Below are 18,947 nucleotides of genomic sequence, written 5' to 3'. Positions count from 1 at the left end.
TTATTTATATATTATATTTATTTAATTAAAACATCGACAAACAAGAAAACAAGGAACTTTGAGCTGTCACCGACGGCCATGCGATCGCATGGCCTGGAGGAAGAAACCCCATGCGATCGCATGAGCCCTTTTTCCAGGCCTGTCCTATAAAGTTCGCGAGTTTTGGACTCAAAAACACATCTTTTTCCTTCTTCATTCATCAACGTATTATATATATATATATATATATATATATATATATATATATATATATATATATATATATATATATATTATAATTTTAATTCTAATAATAAGGGTATGTTAGCACATATTGTAAGGGTGTACGTCGAAATTCTGTCCGTGTAACGCTACGCTATTTTTAATCATTGTAAGTTATGTTCAACCTTTTTACATTAATGTCTCGTAGCTAAATTATTATTATGCTTATTTAAAACGAAGTAATCATGATGTTGGGTTAAATACTAAAATTGGGTAATTGGGCTTTGTACCATAATTGGGGTTTGGACAAAAGAACGACACTTGTGGAAATTAGACTATGGGCTATTAATGGGCTTTATATTTGTTTAACTAAATGATAGTTTGTTAATTTTAATATAAAGATTTACAATTGGACGTACCTATAAATAACCATATACACTTGATCGGACACGATGGGCGGGATATTTATATGTACGAATAATCGTTCATTTAACCGGACACAGGAATGGATTAATAGTCACTAGAATTATTAAAACATGGGTGAAATTATGTACAAGGACACTTGGCATAATTGATAACAAAGTATTAAAACCTTGGGTTACACACAGTCGATAACCTGGTGTAATTATTAAACAAAGTATTAAATTCTTGTTACAGTGTAAGTCCCCAATTAGTTGGAATATTTGACTTCGGGTATAAGGATAATTTGACGAGGATACTCGCACTTTATATTTATGACTGATGGACTGTTATGGACAAAAACCAGACGGACATATTAAATAATCCAGGACAAAGGACAATTAACCCATGGGCATAAAACTAAAATCAACGCGTCAAACATCATGATTACGGAAGTTTAAATAAGCATAATTTCTTTATTTTCATATTTAATTGCACTTCTAATTATCGCACTTTTATTTTATTGTCATTGTATTTAATTGCACTTTTAATTATCGTACTCTTTAATTATCGCAATTTTATTTTATCGCACTTTTATTTATCGCAATTTTATTAACGTTATTTACTTTACTCTTTAAATTAAGTCTTTTATTTATTTAATATTTTACATTAGGTTTTAACTGCGACTAAAGTTTTAAAAATGACAAACCGGTCATTAAACGGTAAAAACCCCCCTTTATAATAATAATATTACTTATATATATTTGTATTTTTATAAAATAAAACTAATATAGCGTTAAGCTTTGTTTAAAAGATTTCCCTGTGGAACGAACCGGACTTACTAAAAACTACACTACTGTACGATTAGGTACACTGCCTATAAGTGTTGTAGCAAGGTTTAAGTATATCCATTCTATAAATAAATAAATATCTTGTGTAAAATTGTATCGTATTTAATAGTATTTCGTTGTAAAATATAAGCTATTTCATATACACCTCACATAACATCAAGTATTTTTGGCGCCGCTGCCGGGGATTAATTTCTGCTTAAACACCGGAAGCGCAACGCTATATAAAAAAAAAGATTTTTATTAATTTTTAAGTCTACCTTTGTAAAAATACGTTTTAAATTACAAAAATATAAAAAGAAAAACAAAAATTATAAATATTTTTAAGAGTTTGTTAAATATTTAAGTTTTATAAAGTTTCTTTATTTTTATTTTTTAGTATTTAAAAATATAAATTTTATTTAAATATTGTGTTTTTTTTTTATAAAACAGAAAAACAGCAAAATAGAAAACAGAAAAAATAATAATAATAAAAACTCTCATGGCCTGGTACTGTAGCAGCCCAGATCGTGGCCCAAAATCCAATCTCATGCGATCGCATGAGCCCGAAGGCATAACTTCATGCGATCGAATGAAGGCACCTGACACGCCACAGTAAAACCCTAAACAGCATTAATTACGGGTTATTATTATTATTATTATTATTATTAATTAAACCCTAACTAGGTTATTATTATTATAATATTTAGTTTTAATTTTATTATTATGTATTATTAATTTTAATTAGTTTAATTAAGTTATATAAAATTAATAGTTTTATAAAATAAATAATATAAAAATAATATTTTTATAAAAATTGTACTTTTTACAACTTTTAGTATATTTTTATATTTTGTCTCTTTTTAATTATTTTAGCGTAATATTTGTATTTTTCGCTCGTATTTAGTTTTAATCCATAGTTTTTGCCATAGTTATTTTTATTTCTAGATTTTTAGGCTTTGCCGTAAAATCCCTTAAGTGCTTTTTCTTTAGACTAAGATTTAGGTGCTTTAGAATTTTACGACGTTTTTTTAGTTTTTAGTACCTTTTTAAGATATTGCCATTTGGGATATAGTTTTACTTGTAAGCTTTAATATTTTTAGACGCAACTTTTAATTCTTAGTTTTTAGTTCCTTTTTAAGTTTCAACGCGCTACTTTCTTATTTTTATTTTTCGACGCCTTTTACCTATGTATCAATTATCACTTCAATTAGTAATCTCAATTTGCAATTTTAATTTTAAGTTAGTGATAATAATAAGGTTGGGTTAGTCGAGTGTTTTAAAGTTTTATAAGTCACTCTTTTTCTTTCTTATTTCTCCAATTTTAATACCGACGCGCTCTTTTTCTTTCTTATTTCTCGCCATTCTAGTTTTTAGGACATAGAATTTTCTACTTCTTCTCTAAATTTCTTTAAATTACGAAAAATTATTTTAAGCGGTTAAATTGATAGACATCAAAATTTTCTGGTTCGTAGTAATAGTTGGATTTGTACGTGGACCGGGTTATTGGAGTCAAACAGTACTCAATTATATTGAGACCAAACGAATCCTGCCCCTCTGCTGCATCTTTTGGCTATTCGAAACGTGGGCAAAATCAGAAAAGTCTATTAATTGGATAACTTATATAATTTTTCTTTCTTTTTAAAAACTAATAGGATATTCAGTGAATGCACCGAGCAAAACGTTCACCACCTTTTGTACGTTCACCACCGGTAGCTAGATCAAGACATCTAGCTAATATTATCACCGTTGATTTTTCTTTAGAATCGTCATCCAGTCGACCAAGTACTCCAATTCAAATTTTCGATAATCCATTTTTTGAACCCGACCTCACAATTGAGAATCCGGAGAATATTCAAGGACAATTCATAGATCCTGAACCATTAATTTTTCCTCCGGAACCACCAATCATTCAAATAGAGATTGTTGAGGAACCAACCATTAAATCAGAATCCTCTAGTGATTCAGATTCAACAAATTCAATCATGGAGAATATGGAACCTTTAAGTATGGAAGACCGAATGAGAGCTAAACGCACTGGCCAAGGTCACGCAATTACTCAACCTGACATTAATGCGCCAGATTATGAAATCAAAGGACAAATCTTACACATGGTGACTAATCAATGCCAATTTAGTGGTGCGCCGAAGGAAGATCCAAATGAACATCTTCGTACCTTTAATAGGATCTGCACTCTATTTAAAATAAGAAAAGTTGAGGATGAACAGATATATCTCATGTTATTTCCCTGGACTTTAAAGGGAGAAGCCAAAGATTGGTTGGAATCGTTACCTGAAGGGGCGATTGATACATGGGACGTTTTAGTTGAAAAATTTCTTAAACAATTCTTTCCGGCATCTAAAGCCATGAGACTTCAAGGGGAAATTGTTACGTTCACACAAAAGCCAAATGAAACTCTATATGAGGCATGGACAAGATTTGGTAAGTTATTAAGAGGATGTCTGCAACATGGTTTAGACACTTGTCAAATAGTACAAATATTCTACCAAGGATGCGACATCACTACAAGGAAAGACATAGACATAGCAGCTGGTGGTTCTATTATGAAGAAAACAGAAATTGATGCTTACAAAATTATTGATAACACTGCTTCCCACTCACATGAGTGGCACCAAGAAAAAGATATCGTTAGATCATCTAAAGCAGCTAGAGCCGATTCTAGCCATGACTTAGATTCCATTTCTGCAAAGATAGATGCTTTCGAGAGACGAATGGAAACGATGACTAAGGATATACACTCAATACGAATTAGTTGTGAGCAGTGTGGAGGACCACATTTAACAAAAGATTGTCTCAGTATTGAACTAACAATGGAACAAAGAGAGAATGTTTCATACATAAACCAAAGGCCTGAAAATAATTATCAGAATAATTATCAACCGCCAAGACCGATTTACAATCAAAATCAGAATTATAACCGAAATGTTCCATACAACAACCAACAAGGTCCTAACAATCAACAAGTATCCAACAATACTTACAACTAGCAAAGACCTAATTTTCAAAACAAACCACCACAAACCGATGCTAAAAAGCCGAATTTAGAAGATATGATGACGAAGCTAGTTGAATCTCAAACGCAGTTTTTCACATCTCAGAAACAAACGAATGAACAAAATGCTCAAGTATTTAGAAATCAACAAGCTTCTATTCAAAATCTGGAACAAGAAGTGAGCAACCTAGCAAGGTTAATAGGTAAAAGAAAACAGGGAAGTCTACCTAGTGATACAAATGCTAACCCCCAGAATGAAACAGCTAAAGCCATTATGATGTCATAGCGTGGGGTTACGAAATATACTATATTTTTAATACGGAATGCTACAAAATTTAACAAGTTTTAATTAAATATTTACAAAATGGATATACCAAAACCTTGCTACAACACAATAGGCAGTGTACCTAGTCGCGGAGTAGTATAGTTTTTAGTAAGTCCGGTTCGTTCCACAGGGAGACGGGCTTATGAAACACTTATTTTTATATAATTATATTTGTACAAAAATATATAAATATATATATAATAATATATAAAAGTGGGGGTTTTACCGTTTAATAACCGGTTTGTCGATTTATATTTTAAGCGAAGCGTATAGTAAATGATGATATTTAAATAACAATAAAATAAATAACAATAATTAAAATGACAATAAATAAAAGTACGAGGAAATATGAAATAAAATATATTATGCTTATTTAAACTTCCGTAACCATGATGGTTGACGTGTTGATTTTAGTTTTATGCCCATGGGTTAATTGTCCTTTGTCCTGGATTATTTAATATGTCCGTCTGGTTTTTGTCCATAACAGTCCATCAGTCATAAATATAAAATGCGAGTGCCCTCGTCAAATTATTATTATACCCGAAGTTAAATATTCCAACTAATTGGGGATTCGAATTGTAACAAAGTTTTAATACTTTGTTTAATGAATACACCAGGTTATCGACTGCGTGTAAACCAAGGTTTTACTACTTTGTTAACAATTACACCAATTACCCTTGAATGTAATTTCACCCCTGTTTTAATTATTCTAGTGGCTATTAATCCATTCCCGTGTCCGGTTAAATGAACGATTATTCGTACATATAAATACCCCTCCCATCGTGTCCGATCGAGTGTATATGGTAATTTATAGGGACGCCCAATTGTAAATCTTTATATTAACATTAACAAACTATCATTTAGTTAAACAAATATAAAGCCCATTAATAGCTCATAGTCTAATTTCCACAAGTGTCGTTCTTTTGTCCAAACCCCAATTATGGTACAAAGCCCAATTACCCATTTTAGTAATTAGCCCAACATCATGATTACTTCGGATTAAATAAGCATAATAATAACTTAAGTACGAGACATTAATTTAAAAAGGAGAACATAGCTTACATTGATTATTTATCGCGTAGTGGTACACGGACAGAATTTCGACTTCAAACCCCGTAAAAATAACTTTTACATAACCCAAACTAATCTAATATAACACTAATCTATACTATATATATATATATATATATATATATATTTATTTATTACATTATTCTTACAGAGTATTATTATGTATTTGTGTGTGTGGTGTGTGTAAAAACGAACGAAAACTGGCAAATTTATAGACCAGGCCTGATTCTGATCCTCATGCGACTCGCATGGGAAATAGGCATAAATCCATGCGAGTCGCATGGCCGTCAGAATCCAGCTCAATCATTTTTGTTTTCTTGTTCGTCGACATAATTTAAAATAAATTTAAATATATAAATAATTAATATAATTATTTATATATTATATTTTATTCTTGTGCATAGTAGACTAGATATTTTTGGTCCGTTGCGTCGGGCGTTTCTTCTTGGCTCGGGTCCCGGTTCCGGATTTTCGAACGTCCTCTCGTACTATTTTATATCGTGTACTTTGTGTTTCGCAACTTGTACTTTTGTAATTTTGAGACGTTCCTCATCAATAAATTGAACCTTTTTAATTGTATCTTGTACATTTGAGCATTTTGGACCTTTGCGTCTTTAATTCGTCGTTTTCGCCTTTTGTCTTCGCACTTATTAAATATAAACGAATATTACTTGAATATGGAACAATTACAACTAAAATCTTGTCTTTCTTGGGGGATAATGCTATGAAATATATGTTCCTTTTTAGTCTTATCAATATCCCCACACTTGAGCGTTGCTTGTCCTCAAGCAATACAGTCTTGAAATAAAAACATACAAATCACTTCTTTATTCTTCACACTTTGTACATCAGTGATTTTGATAGAGTGGTATAAACAATGATAGTAACAATATGATTAAAGGTGGGTGTGTCTTTTATAGTTGCCTCGGGTTTAGGTCAACGACACTGGCAATCAAATAGCCGATTTACTTTCGGTTTCCAAAGCAAAGTGCACATTTGAAAGGCGGTTTACAGTCCCACATGACTATAAAAATTTAGATCCTTTAGGAAATTGGATCTTTATGAAAACATTTGATCTTTTGAAAATTCAAGCTAGATTTTACCCTGAACAAGTTTTCTGATTTGATCCATCATCGGTGTTTGCAGAATATATTTGTGGATCAATATTTTGGCTTAAAACTTTTAGGTTCGTGTAATCCACTGCTATCCTGGTATAGGAAAGCACACATCCAGTTTACTTGTTCCGTATATTACCTTTCGGTAAACTACCGTCCGGTTGTAAAGGAAAGCGATGAACAAGAAACTGTTAACGCAATGTCTAATGACATGCATTTGTTCATGGTCTAAAAACGTGTCGGATGCTAGAACTATCCTTGGTAGGAGCAATAGTAAAGATCATCCTATGATTTTTCGGTCTGGCACAAGGTCCTGTCTTCGACCATGCTATGCAACCACCGTTCTTACGGTTGACACCCGATTTGGTTCAGGTGACCTAATGAATTCTAGGTGAATTCCTAGGATTTTACGTTCAATGGTAATGAACGCATTGAAAATGGGTTTTCAGAAAACAAATCGGTTTGTATTTTTGATCAAAATATTTTCTCGTTCAAGCTCGAGTTTAGATATCATCGAATTCCATGAGTTTGTAATTCTCAATCTTTAAGGTCAATCTCAAGGATTGAGTAATATCAGGCTTAAAAGCTGATTTTTGATCTTTAAAGGAGATTATCCTTTCTGGGGATCTGATTCATTAGTCTTATCAAGCTAATTTGCACGGTGCCTCCCCATTGTACGAGATAAATCCTTCTCATGGTTAGGATAAATCTGACCACTTGGCGACCCTGTTTGATGCTGAGGTCCGTGGATTTCCTGCTGATTTTAGAAATGACTTTTCTAGATTTTTCGTCAACCTACAGCTGGTCTGGACGACAACTTCTTGACCTAAATCAAGAAGCGCGTGTCTTTTTCGGAAGACTTTACTTCCTTTTAATGATGGAATTGATTCATCGTGTAGATCCATCTCTCATTACAGTAAATCGGGTAAAACAGTTAATTTAGTTCAAAACAAAACACCTGCAATAACTTTACAGAAACATGTGATAGATAGTTCTTAATTGAATGACTTGGTATATTCTCCCCACACTTAGTTTCTTTCTTTGCCTTTTTATTCTCCTTTATTCCATTCTTAAATGAATTCAAGCATTTTGGGTTGTTTCTCAATTTATGTCCTTTTCGAGGTAACGATAATTTCGGTATTAACACCTAGTTTTCATCGTTCATAAATATATATAAACATGATTTTGACTTCATTTAATTGAAAATTTTTCAAATTTTCACAAAATTTGGCAAATAAACTAAGTGTAAACCCGAGAGAATTTATAACCCTTCCCCACACTTGAGATCATGCAATGCCCTCATTTGCATGAAATCAGACTATAATTATAAATTCATGAGGGTGATTAGTGTAGAAAAGTGATTAAGAATACCTAGTTTGTACTTACAAAGCTCGTCGAATGATAGATGGCGCGCCTCATCGTTCATTCCTTCTTATTTTATCACACATGTTTTTCTTCAAAAATGGTTGCTTTTTTGAACAGTTTGCTAATCTTTGAAAATGCGTCTTTTACCCTAACTTATCATGCATGTTTATTAACAAGTTATGCACTAACCCGAACCCCTAATTTAATGTTAAGTGGGGTTAGACTTCCCTACACTTTAGCTGACGATATGTGAAGTCGGTGGAATAAGTTCCTCGAATTAAAATAGTGAGCCAGTTATTTATATCTCGGGTGGTGTATAATATATCAATGGGTTTAAAGTTTAGACTCACCCGTTGATCGTCACTACTTAATTCTTTTTTAAGTGTAGCTTTTAGTAAATGGATATGTCTCTTTTCTGGTTCTTGGTCAAATGGATCGTTATATACTGACATACATATTCCTATAGGGTGGTCAATTCCTAACATTTCCTTCCGTTCATTCTCGGGATCAAAGTTTTCACCTCTATTACCCATTTGGGTAAAATTTGAGGTGTCATTATCTATTACAGTTCTTAGTTCATCTTCGGTAGATGATTTGTCTATTGAGAATATTGGGTTGGAAGGTTGTGGAATGGTGAATTTCGGGATCGAAGTAGATTCTTCTTCATTAATGGTACTTATCGGTCCCACCACTTTGGTCTCGGGGGTAAAATTTTCAACGTTATCGTTTTCCCAAGAGTACCAATTTGTCACCCTTACTTCTTCTTCATCCATTGGTGGATCGATGATTTCGTCGGTAGAGGCTAATGTGTCGATATGTTGTGAAATTGGTAAGGCTGAATAAGAATTATCATCGGGATAGTTGGTGATTTCGGAGCTCTCGAATTCATCAAAATTCGATGATTTGAGATTTTCTTGCACAATACTCCTCAGATCAACAGGTGTGTAATCTGATAGAGTTTCAGCTTGCCTATTTACAAACTCTCTCATTTGTTCCTTTTGAGCATTAAGTTCTTCGAGTTTGATTCTCATATAATCTAAAGAATCTTCAAGTTCTTCTGGTTGTTGAGTTTGAATATCTTCTTGGGAATAATCCCAATTAGAATTGTGTTCTTCATAATCGTTCCATTCAGGTTCTGTGGGTGCGTAATTTTCAGTAGGAACGTAATAGTAACATTCCCATGTTGAGTGATAATCTCCACAGATTTCACAACCAGTTATTGTTTCGTCGTTCGCGATCCAAGATTGACTGACCGAATTGTCATCAACACTCGGTTGAGAGTATTGATTTAATTGATTTTGGAGTTCAAAAAGAGTTTCCAAGGCCTTGTTTTCAAAATTTTCCATTTTATTGCGATGGCCAAATTTTAGCTACAATGTGGTGCATTCACGAATTATCCTATTAGTTATAAAAATAGAAAAACTTATATAAGTTGTCCAATTAATAGACTTTTCTGATTTTGCCCACGTTTTGAATAGCCAAAAGATGCAGCAGGTAGCCAGGACCCTTTAAATCGGAAGCCCACAACTAGCCACTAACAAATCCAACTATTACTACGAACCAGAAAAATGTCAACGTCCATTAATTTAACCGCTTAAATAATTTTTCTTTCTGTTTGAGATATTAGATAAGGAATAGAGAAAATTCTAGGTCCTAAAAACTAGAGTGTCGAGAAAATAGAAAGAAATAGATTGCGCGTCGAAAAGTGTCGAAAAATAAAAAGGTAGAAAAATAGACGTCAAAAAATAAAAGTAAGAAAGTCGTACGAAAAATGGCGTCGCAAAATTCTAAAGCACCTAAATCTTAGTCTAAGGAATAAGTACTTAAGGGATTTTACGGCAAACCTAAAAATCTAGAAATATAAAAATAAACTACGGCAAAATCTATATTTAAAACTAAGTACGAACGACAAAATACAAATATTACGCTAAACGACTAAAAGATACAAAATATAAAAATATATAAAAAGTTGAGAAAAAGAATAATTTTTATAAAAAAAAAATATTATTTTTATATTATTATTTATTAAAGATATTAATTTATATATTAATAAAACTAATTAAAAGTAAAATACAAATTAATTAAGAATTAAAACTAATTAATATTAAATTAATAAACTAATTAGGGTTTATATTAATAATAATAAATAAAATACCGTATTTAATGCGAAAGTAGGGTTGTATGTGGCCCTGTCAGACCCCTCATGCGACTCGCATGGGGTTCAGGCTAAGGGTCATGCGAGTCGCATGACCTCCAGAGCCGGTTCAAATGAGGGGGGTCAAATGACAGGCTCAACCGTATTATTTATATTTATTTATATTTTCTGTTTTAAATATTAAATAAAATATATATATAATTTAAATAAAAACTTAATATTTTTATAAAACTAAAAATAGAAATATTTGATAATTTTATAAATAAAAATCTTAAAATTATATAAAAATATATATTTTTTTTCCTTTTCGGTTTTAATTTTTTAAATTTTTAGATTTTTAAATTTTTTAATTTTTAGGATTTTATATTGTTTTTCTAAAAATGTAAATAAATATTTCGCCGACTCCCCGGCAGCGGCGCCAAAAACTTGATGTCGTAGCGTGGGGTTACGAAATATACTATATTTTTAATACGGAATGCTACAAAATTTAACAAGTTTTAATTAAATATTTACAAAATGGATATACCAAAACCTTGCTACAACACAATAGGCAGTGTACCTAGTCGCGGAGTAGTATAGTTTTTAGTAAGTCCGGTTCGTTCCACAGGGAGACGGGCTTATGAAACACTTATTTTTATATAATTATATTTGTACAAAAATATATAAATATATATATAATAATATATAAAAGTGGGGGTTTTACCGTTTAATGACCGGTTTGTCGATTTATATTTTAAGCGAAGCGTATAGTAAATGATGATATTTAAATAACAATAAAATAAATAACAATAATTAAAATGACAATAAATAAAAGTACGAGGAAATATGAAATAAAATATATTATGCTTATTTAAACTTCCGTAACCATGATGGTTGACGTGTTGATTTTAGTTTTATGCCCATGGGTTAATTGTCCTTTGTCCTGGATTATTTAATATGTCCGTCTGGTTTTTGTCCATAACAGTCCATCAGTCATAAATATAAAATGCGAGTGCCCTCGTCAAATTATTATTATACCCGAAGTTAAATATTCCAACTAATTGGGGATTCGAATTGTAACAAAGTTTTAATACTTTGTTTAATGAATACACCAGGTTATCGACTGCGTGTAAACCAAGGTTTTACTACTTTGTTAACAATTACACCAATTACCCTTGAATGTAATTTCACCCCAGTTTTAATTATTCTAGTGGCTATTAATCCATTCCCGTGTCCGGTTAAATGAACGATTATTCGTACATATAAATACCCCGCCCATCGTGTCCGATCGAGTGTATATGGTAATTTATAGGGACGCCCAATTGTAAATCTTTATATTAACATTAACAAACTATCATTTAGTTAAACAAATATAAAGCCCATTAATAGCTCATAGTCTAATTTCCACAAGTGTCGTTCTTTTGTCCAAACCCCAATTATGGTACAAAGCCCAATTACCCATTTTAGTAATTAGCCCAACATCATGATTACTTCGGATTAAATAAGCATAATAATAACTTAAGTACGAGACATTAATTTAAAAAGGAGAACATAGCTTACATTGATTATTTATCGCGTAGTGGTACACGGACAGAATTTCGACTTCAAAACCCGTAAAAATAACTTTTACATAACCCAAACTAATCTAATATAACACTAATCTATACTATATATATATATATATATATATATATATATATATATATATATATATATATATATATATATATATATATATATATATATTTATTACATTATTCTTACAGAGTATTATTATGTATTTGTGTGTGTGGTGTGTGTAAAAACGAACGAAAACTGGCAAATTTATAGACCAGGCCTGATTCTGATCCTCATGCGACTCGCATGGGAAATAGGCATAAATCCATGCGAGTCGCATGGCCGTCAGAATCCAGCTCAATCATTTTTGTTTTCTTGTTCGTCGACATAATTTAAAATAAATATAAATATATAAATAATTAATATAATTATTTATATATTATATTTTATTCTTGTGCATAGTAGACTAGATATTTTTGGTCCGTTGCGTCGGGCGTTTCTTCTTGGCTCGGGTCCCGGTTCCGGATTTTCGAACGTCCTCTCGTACTATTTTATATCGTGTACTTTGTGTTTCGCAACTTGTACTTTTGTAATTTTGAGACGTTCCTCATCAATAAATTGAACCTTTTTAATTGTATCTTGTACATTTGAGCATTTTGGACCTTTGCGTCTTCAATTCGTCGTTTTCGCCTTTTGTCTTCGCACTTATTAAATATAAACGAATATTACTTGAATATGGAACAATTACAACTAAAATCTTGTCTTTCTTGGGGGATAATGCTATGAAATATATGTTCCTTTTTAGTCTTATCACATTACCACAAGAAGTGGTATTACACTTAAACCACCTGAAATACCTGTAATTTCTGATGAAGCTATTCCTACTCTACAAGAACCACAACCTGATCAAGATAAGGAAAAAGAACCGGTAGTTGAAAAGGTTAATGAAGATAACACAGTTAAAGCTAAACCTTATGTTAAACCATACCAACCACCACTTTCTTACCCGAGTAAAATGAGAAAAGAGAGACTTGAAGCCGAGCATTCCAAATTCTTGGATATATTTAAACAGATAAATGTAAATCTTCCTTTCATTGATGTAATTTCAGGAATGCCTAGATATGCTAAATTTCTGAAAGATCTAATCTCAAATAGAAAGAAAATGGAAGAACTCTCGACTGTTACTATGAATGCTAATTGTTTAGCAGTGCTGTTGAATAAGATACCAGAAAAATTATCTGATCCAGAAAGTTTCACAATTCCATGTTTTCTGGGTAGTCTTAGTTCAATAGAAGCATTGGTAGACTTAGGTGCTAGTATAAATCTAATGCCGTATTCACTATACGCTAAACTAGACCTTGGAGAATTGAAACCAACAAGAATAAGCATACAACTAGCCGATCGATCAATAAAATATCCTAGAGGGATAATGGAGAACATGCTAGTTAAAGTTGGTACTTTAGTATTTCCAGTAGATTTTGTTGTTCTGGACATGGAAGAAGATTCTCAAGTTCCTCTCATATTAGGAAGACCATTCTTAAACACGGCTAAAGCAATGATAGACGTGTTCGGTAAGAAACTGACCCTAAGTATAGAGGAAGAGAGTGTTACCTTTTCAGTTGATAGAGCAATGCAACAACCGCAATCTGCAGATGATACATGTTACTATATTCAAACTATAGAATCACATGCAGAATTGTTAGAAGAATTTCCAGAATTACAAGGAACAGGAGAATGTTCTTTAGGAGAAGGAACTGAACCAATTGATGAAACTGAAATGTTAGCTACACTAATGGCTAATGGATACGACCCAACAACAGAAGAAATTCAAATGCTAAAAGAAGAAGACAGATATTGATATAAATCATCGATAGAAGAACCACCGAAATTAGAGTTAAAGCCACTTCCAAACCATTTGGAATACGCTTATTTACATGGTGAATCTGAATTACCTGTAATAATATCATCTTCTCTTATTGAAAATGAAAAATCTCAACTCACTTCTGTGTTAAAAGCTCATAAACCAGCCATTGCATGGAAGATTCATGATATTAAAGGAATAAGTCCTTCGTATTGCACACATAAAATCCTTATGGAAGAAGGTCATAAAATGTATGTGCAACATCAACGAAGACTAAATCCTAATATGCAAGATGTTGTTAAGAAATAAATTATTAAACTGCTTGATACAGGTTTAATTTATCTAATCTCTGATAGTCCATGGGTAAGCCCAGTTCAATGTGTACCTAAGAAGGGTGGCATGACTGTCATCACAAATGAGAAAAATGAGCTTACTCCGACTAGGACTGTAACAGGATGGCGTGTATGTATTGATTATAAAAAATTAAATGACGCCACCAGAAAAGATCACTTTCCCTTACCTTTCATTGATCAAATGTTGGAAAGATTAGCCGGAAATAGTTACTATTGTTTTCTTGATGATTTTTCCGGATATTTTCAAATTCCAATAGCACCCGAAGACCAAGAGAAAACCACGTTCACATGCCCTTATGGTACTTTTGCTTACAAACGCATGCCATTTGGACTTAGCAACGCCCCTGCAACCTTTCAAAGGTGCATGATGGCGATTTTTCACGACATGATAGAAGAATGCATGGAAGTTTTCATGGATGACTTTTCAGTCTTCGGTGATACATTTGAATCATGTCTAGTTAATTTTGAACGAATGCTTATTAGATGCGAACAATCAAATCTAGTACTTAATTAGGAGAAATGCCATTTCATGGTTAAAGAAGGCATCGTTCTTGGTCATAAAATTTCAAAGGAAGGAATTGAAGTGGATAGAGCTAAAGTAGATGTAATTGCTAAACTTCCACATCCCACCAATGTTAGAGGAGTTAGGAGTTTTCTAGGGCATGCCGGTTTTTACCGACGTTTCATAAAAGATTTTTCTAAAATTGCCACTCCTATGAATAAACTCCTAGAAAAGGATGCTCCATTTATCTTTTCAGATGAATGCATCAAATCTTTTAATATTCTTAAAGAAAAACTCACTAATGCGCCGATCATGATAACTCCAAATTGGAATCTACCGTTTGAACTTATGTGCGATGCAAGTGATTTTGCAATGGGAGCCGTTTTAGGACAAAGGATTGAAAAACGATTTCAACCTATATATTATGCTAGTAAGACGTTACAAGGAGCACAAAAGAATTACACAACTACTGAAAAAGAACTCCTTGCTATTGTCTTTGCTTTTGACAAATTTCGTTCATATCTCGTTCTAGCTAAAACGGTGGTCTATACCGACCATTCTGCTCTTAGATACCTATTTTCGAAACAAGATGCTAAACCACGATTAATCCGTTGGATCTTACTCTTACAAGAGTTTGATATTGAAATCCGAGATAAAAAGGGAGCAGAAAATCTCGCCGCTGATCATCTTTCTCGTCTTGAAAATCCCGAATTAGAAGTTCTAAATGAATCGGCCATACAAGACAACTTTCCTGATGAATATCTATTGAAGATAGATTATAATGAAATTCCATGGTTTGCAGACTATGCAAACTACTTAGTATGTGGATTCCTTGAAAAAGGATTGTCGTACCAAAAATGAAAGAAATTCTTTAGTGATATAAAACACTATTTCTGGGAAGATCCACATTTGTTTAAAAGTTGTCCCGATGGAATAATACGCCGATGTGTATTCGGAGATGAAGCTAGTAAAATCTTAAACCATTGTCACACAGGATCAACAGGAGGGCATTTTGGGCCTCAACTCACAGCAAGAAAAGTTTATGATGCTGGATTCTATTGGCCTACAATTTACAAAGACGCACACCTTCTTTGCAAATCCTGTGATGCATGTCAAAGGGCCGGAAAAATAAGTCAACGTGATGAAATGCCACAAAATGTCATTCAAGTATGTGAAGTATTTGACATTTGGGGTATTGAATTTATGGGTCCATTTCCAAAATCTCATAATAATCTCTACATTCTCGTAGTCATTGATTATGTATCTAAATGGGCGGAAGCACAAACTCTCCCGACTAATGATGCACGAGTTGTAGTCAATTTTTTAAAACGTCTTTTTGCAAGGTTTGGAACACCGAAAGCTTTAATAAGTGATCGGGGTACTCATTTCTGTAATAATCAACTTGAAAAAGTTCTTAAAAGATATGGAGTAACTCATAAAATCTCCACTGCATATCATCCACAAACAAGTGGACAAGTTGAAAATACCAACCGAGCTTTAAAATGTATTCTAGAGAAAACCGTAGAATCAAATCTGAAGGAATGGTCCATTAAATTGGAGGATGCACTCTGGGCTTTTAGAACAGCCTACAAAACTCCAATTGGAACCACACCTTTTAAACTCGTTTACGGAAAAGCATGTCATCTTCCAGTAGAAATTGAACACAAAGCATTTTAGGCTTTGAAGACATGTAATCTTGATTTACATGAAGCTGGACGTCTACGATTAAGTCAACTAAATGAATTAGAAGAATTAAGATAAGAAGCATACGAAAATTCGCTAATCTATAAGGAAAGAACAAAGAAATGGCATGATAAAAGAATCAGAAGTTCAAAAGAATTTAAAGAAGGAGACAGAGTTCTTCTTTTCAATTCACGATTCAAGCTATTTCCTGAAAAATTGAAATCAAGATGGTCTGGACCATTCATAGTCAAAAGAGTTTTCCCATACGGAACAGTAGAATTAATAAATTCAAATGGGATTGAATTTATGGTTAATGGTCACAGAGTTAAACATTACATAGATAGTCCGATGGAAGTTAACAACGAAGTTAATCACAATTTCGACACCACAGCTAACTAAGTGTGGGTAGAATCAAGTCTTTAAAGGATAATATGTATTTCTGTTAGAGTTAGATTTTCTGTTTTCGTGTAGTTCTCGAAAATGGAACCCGAATGGTCTTTCCCTAGCAGACCCTAAAGAACTAGTCTTCTTCCCCCATTCTGAATTTTATTTTTTTAGGTTTTACGAGATGAAGACTTCCTGTGAACTAAACCATGGTCTAATGCTACACGCTTTGATTACTAAACGAAATAATGACACCCTTCCAAGTGAAATAGTATCATTAATCAGAGGCAAATTGGACGGAGTAAGAAAAGAATCCAGATGCGAAGATAATAAGTTACAATTTGGTAAAGGAAAATCAAAATCCGCACGAAAAGAAGAGCACGACACCTTGAAAAATGTCACAAATGCGGAAAATGGTCACACGAAGGTAAATGTTCAAATAATCAAACCTATTCAAACACCGAATTTGTTACTTTATGCAGAGACGGACCGTTCATATGTTTAGAAGAAAAAAACGTTAAATGCTCTAGGTTACACCTATGTAGCTATGGAAAACCAATTAGTCTGACTATCTTATGAGTGGGCTAGAGTATATCATTAAGAAATCTCTTTCACAGGTAAGTTTGTACAGTTTTCATTTTTATTTTTATTTTTATTTTTAACCTTTTGATAATAAATGCTAAATTGTTCGCTATAAAGTATTAAATTGGTATTCGATAAAATTAGGTCTTGCGACCGAAATTATTGTTATCATTCAAAAATTTATTACATCACTGCGAAATTTAACGTTTATTCTTAAGGTATAAATATCTTTAATCAATCAACCCAAAATAATTCAAAAATTTGTCATGAGTTAAATTAGGTTATTGAACCAAAATTACTTTACCGAAAAGAGGGGCGCATATTTTTGATTGATTAAAGTGGGATAAAAGCCAAAAAGATTTTTAATTTTATTTTTATTTTGTTTTTAAAATTAATATTAAAATAATATTGTAAACTTGTTAAAATTAATATATATTTAAAATTGTAAATATTTGAAAAATTAATATTTTTAATATAAGTTTGTATGTATAAATACAAAAATATAATTTAAGTTTGGTGTGAATTTTTAATATGAATTTTTAATTTTATGCATTTTGAATTTAAGTTTGGTGTGATTTTTTTTAAAAAAAAATAAAAATTTACTTTATTTCGTTAAGTTAAAAATTTGATTTTTAAAATTCGTCGTGAGTTGAAGACTAGGTCATTGAACCGAAATTGCTTTACCCGAGGGAGGGACGAGAACTTTTATTATCATTATTTTTAATCTTATTGAATTAAAGTATGCCAAAAACATTAAAAAACCCAAAAATCTTTACTTTTAAAATCGCGCTTTAAATTGACAAATTTTAAAATTTTGTCGAGGGACGGACTAGGATAACGATCCGAAAAGCCCTCATCCTAAAAAGAAACAAATTTTTAAAATTTTATTAATTTTATGTTTTATAAAGTGTAAGGTTTTATATAAAAAAAAAAAGTCAAAACACTGTAGCCGGCACCCCATGCGATCGCATGGGGTTTAAACTCCAACCTCATGCGATCGCATGAGGCTGGAAATCAGGCTAGACACAAAAGGGCAGCGAGCTGTTCTTCAACACCACAACACACACATACACGAAATTCTCTCAAAATCTCACCAATTTTCATCAAAAATTCACCATAATTCATCAAATTTTTCGCTCTAATCATGCCTAGATTCTCATTCTTTAACAAAAAGGTAAAAATTACACCCCTAAACTCTATAAATTCCTAGTTTTTGTGATAATTACCAATATTTTACCTAATGCAATTTTGTTAATTTCTAGTATAATTAGTGTTAAATTGTTAGTATTTTATGCATGTATAACCTAGATTGATGCTATTTAACATGATTTGAAGCCAATAACTTCAAAATTTTTAGAAATCTAGGGTTTGTGTTCTTGAGCAATTTGGGGCTTTTTGATATAAACAGGTTATGGCCGATTTTTGTCATGAATTATTGCTAAATTGAGTAGTGTAACATGTTTAGGTTGTTAAATGATCCAAACATTGATCCTAAACATGATTTTTAAAGATTAAAGTGGACTTTTTAGGTACAAAATTCATGAACTTGATTAATTTGATATAAGTGCCAATTGA

The sequence above is a fragment of the Rutidosis leptorrhynchoides genome, chromosome 8 (assembly GCF_046630445.1).
Source record: "Rutidosis leptorrhynchoides isolate AG116_Rl617_1_P2 chromosome 8, CSIRO_AGI_Rlap_v1, whole genome shotgun sequence".
NCBI lineage: Eukaryota > Viridiplantae > Streptophyta > Magnoliopsida > Asterales > Asteraceae > Rutidosis > Rutidosis leptorrhynchoides.
The sequence above is the reverse complement of the archived record's forward strand: the minus strand, read 5'-3'. Positions refer to the sequence as shown.